The following is a 4467-nucleotide window of genomic DNA, read 5'->3' as shown; positions in this document are numbered from 1 at the left end:
CTCGAGGGTTTCATAACCCTCTACGACACTCTAACACAACACTCTAACCTGAGCCCTGGTGACTTAGTGTTCCTCCTCTATCCTCGGCAATATCCTATCTTCCTACCACAAAGGCCAGAAGAAGGAACTTTCAACCGAACGCGGCCCACAGTACGTTCGGGTCACCGCGCGACAGCCCCAGTACGTTCGGGACACTGCCGGTTGTCACACGACGATTGCGGCCCACAGTACGTTCGGGTCACCGCAAGACAGCCCACAGTACGTTCGGGTCACTGCCGGTCACTACCCCGTCGTGCAACCACTCAGCCATAGGCCATGACCCCGTCTCTCTGAGTGTTCTCGATCCAGCGAACAAGGGGTTTCCTTAAACCCACTGGGTACGAGGTCGAGGAAACACTAATCCACCTCAAACATGCCTAGCATTGTGGGTTACACAAATGCTATATGGCCAATACACTCTAACTCTACAACACTAACAACAATATCATCACTAAACAACTCAACCAGTTAGTCACTCCCTTACCAAGAGCTGACTAACCTCAATCAACAAGCATTAATTAACAAGCAAGCATTTAATTAAATCTACTCAATCAAACCGTTACCCAGATAGTTCGGCCTCCTGCTACGACACTATCTTTAAAGATAACGGGAACCTGCACTCAACCATACCAACACGCAAGAATAGAAAACATGATGCATCCTATTCTTAGTCCTAATCAGGTTATCAACTCAGTCTTAATTCAATTCATCTCAGCTTAGCCCTTGCTAAACTGAGTCCGGTTCCATAAATAAAAATAACCCTAGGACTCTATCATGCATTAGTGTGATATTACTACTCTATATGCAGACTCGATCTACCCTAAATTCCAAGTGGAATTCAAACAAACCAACTCACAAAACTACCCTAAATTCCAAGTGGAATTCACACAAGCCAACTCACAGTGTTCTAGGCGAGAAGCTGCTGGTTGATCGAAGAGGACTTGGCCAAAACCCAAGGGACACCTTGACTGGACTGGACTAAACTGACCTCGACTTGGACAGACCCTCGGCTTGATCATGAAGACACTAACAGGTCTGGACGGCCTGATCTGGACAGAACCTCCTTTAGCTCTTGGACAGTTCTTCGGACTTCCCGGCGGAGTATCGAGCAGAACTTCGACTGATCTGAACCCGTGGTTCTGAACTAACTCTGGGCAGCACCTCCACTTGACCATCATAGAATATGACTGGCTTGGACGAATTGAATTGGACAGAGCTTCCGCGTCACAATCGTAAAGAATCGACGATTGGACGGAACTGGCCTTCTCGGTGGAGTATCGGTCTTCAGAATCGACCATACTCTAGATCGACCACTTTCTTTATCTCTCTCTCTCCATAGCCACGTTGACTTGCTTCCCATCTGAATTGATATTCAATTGGTTGATCTTCAGTTGGCCAGAACCTTCCCTAGGCGCTGACTTGAAATCAGTAGAATAACTGTTCTCGAAAACTGCCGAAAAGACTCGAAAACGATCGAACTCGAACTTTCTTTCTCTAGCTTTCTCTCTCACGTTTTTCTCTGAGTTTCAGGTGTGCTGGATGGTTTGAAATGAGCTGGGGTCGTGGGGTATTTATAGGAGACACCAGCCAATCAGCTTCAGGTTGGTGGCAGCCCGTGTGTCGCTCTGCATGGCTCCGGACGCATGCACGGCGACACCTCGTGCTCCACATGGCTGGCTGCATGTCCAGGACACATGCAGGACGCCACCACTCCTCCCAGATGTCAGGCTGCATGACTGGAGCTCATGCAAGGCGCCACACATCCTCACACATGTTGATCAGCATGCTTCGGTTGCATGCGTCGCGACATCTCGTGCTTGGCCAATCCACTTCGTGCTTCTACATGTCAAGCTGCATGTGCAGCTTCCATGCACGGCGACACCTCGAGCTTCTCTTGACACTCAGCTGGTTAGACAGTTGCCACCACGTTCATATCCCTTAGATTAAGCCACCTCGAGCTTCTCGGTTCCTTTGCGCGATTTAGACCCTTCTTGTGAATTTCTGACCCGCGATCAATCCCGAATATTTTTCCGCTCCCATTCTGATTCTCTGAATATTTTTAATAAACTACAGATGATGTCTGATATCCTTTAAAAATATTTCCCGAGCCTCCGGCTTCCTCAAAGAATTTCGTAATACCGAAATTAGGGTTTTCGCCCAACTTCGGGTTTTCCTGTCGTTCTTCAATCCCGTCGTGCTTGCTTCCCGTCGTGCTTGCTTCCCGTCCTGCTTAATTCCCGTCCTGCTTCCGACTTATAATTTCTTCAGAATAATATTTTACTGATACGAAGATATTCCGAGAAAACTTCGCGATGAAGAAACGTCAATCTTCCAAAACGTCGAGCTTCTAAACCGTCGTGCTTCAAAAATGTAATTCTTCCAAAACTGCCGTATGATCAATCTAAGACATTTCTAACAATGGTAGAGCAGCTTATCTCAACTCATGCTTCACTCACGATCCATTCTTCGACCTTCTCGTACTTCAAATTTCCCGATCGATCTGTATTGCCCGCGACTCAACCACAAAGATACTCGACCATTCTCTCTCTCTTTTTTTTTTTAACGGGTTTCTACATTCTCCCCCCCCTTAATAGAATTCGTCCTCGAATTCTTAGTTGCGCAATTGCTCGTCTTCACAACATTCTCCACTTGTTTCCATAACCTCTTTACTCTGTCCACCACGGTTCCTTGAGTGTCCTCTTCAAGGTCTCGACAATGGTCTTCATATCTCTTGACTGAGTCGTCCTCTTCCTCTTATTCTGCCATAACACCTTGATTGTCCATGATACTATCTTGTCCAGATTCCTCAAATCCTTTCTCGATCTTCGTCTTCCCAACTACTGATGAAGTCCTTTCCCAACGAAGTTTTGTTTACTCCCATCTGTCCAGTCCATACCACAGCCCAGTCCCTCTGAACCTGTCTCTCCTCTCTTTGCTTCGGGTTTGGGTTTGGCCTCGAACTCCCTCCACTTTAAAGTTTCATCCCTTAAAGTTCCGATCAACAAACATACTTACTCGCTGCAACTCAAAAGAACACTAAACATGCAAGTTAGTAATTAATCACATAATCTACTAACCTAGCAAATACTAACAATGCAACCTAACCGCAATTCTAACCAGCAACCTAGCAGTTCTACCCAAGCAACCTAACAGTTCTAGATTCCACTATCTCAATCCTAATTCCTAAAACAATAATCCTAAGCTGGACGTGACCGGTTTACCTAATGCCTTTTGTGACTCTTTTTGACTCGAAAAATATTTGAAAACCGATTAAATCATGAGTTCCGGAAGCATGGACGAAACCATGCTCTGATACCACCTCTGTAACACCCCCGAACCGTCCTAGACATATGGTCGATCAACCGGCCAACAATCAAACAAGAACATGACCGATCGACCGTACAATACCCAGGGTTGGAGATGAAAGGCCAACCGGCCAGCCAACAATCAAACAAGAACATGACTGACCGTCCAACCCAACACCATGGTCCGGAAGCGCTACGTGACGGGCTAGGGACAATCCGGTCAGAGTCACAAACTTTACTCCACGACCTAGACCAGTTCATCCACTAACTCGTCCCGCTGCATCAAGGCATAAGGCTTTGCAACCCGTACCTAGAGTTAGCGTTTTCCGTTAGATCGAGGCCTAAGGCTTTTCAACCCGTACTACGACCTAACGTTGTGTTAGACCGGACTAGTCAAATATCAGAGTACTCATGAAGCGCATATAAAACAATTACTTTATTGATTCGAGAAATATCCATACATTGATATAATTCGAGACCGGTCCCGGCCTAATGCCAAATCGAGTCAACTAAACGCAAATCCACAATACCGTTTACAAAAGGCATGAAAATCTACACCGGCGGTCCTAACTTCCAGCACCAAGCTATCCGATCATCCTTACCTAAAGCGACCTGCAAAAAGGACAACGGAGTTGGATGAGTAACCTAATGTTACTCAGTGAGCTGGCGGCCTCTACCCGCAACCTAGACTCTAACCCAGACAACCCAAAATAACAATCAATCTAGCCCTAGCATGCAATAAAAGCTAGGGCTAAGCAAACCGTTACTAAGTTAGACTTGGCCTCCTGCCATGATCTAGCTTCAAGTAACGGGAACCTGCATAAAAACAAGTCAACAACCAATCCCTAGTTAACCATATATACGCCTGAGTTCAGTACTCATGTAGTGTTAGACACTTAGACTATACAAGTATCACTAGTCGATCGACCAACAATCAAACAAGAACATGATCGACCAACCAATGATACCGCATAGCTTTAATATCCACCACCCTTCACAAGCAATCCCTCAAACACATACAGGCCAACGTCAGGCCTACAATAACCAAATACACACCAAGCCTAATCCGGTACCTAAGCCAGACTTAGGACTTAATGTCAGAACCTGCAAGCAAATCAATCAA

Source organism: Brassica napus, unplaced genomic scaffold (assembly GCF_020379485.1).
Source record: "Brassica napus cultivar Da-Ae unplaced genomic scaffold, Da-Ae ScsIHWf_677;HRSCAF=987, whole genome shotgun sequence".
Classification (NCBI taxonomy): Eukaryota; Viridiplantae; Streptophyta; class Magnoliopsida; order Brassicales; family Brassicaceae; genus Brassica; species Brassica napus.
Note: the sequence above shows the minus strand (reverse complement) of the source record.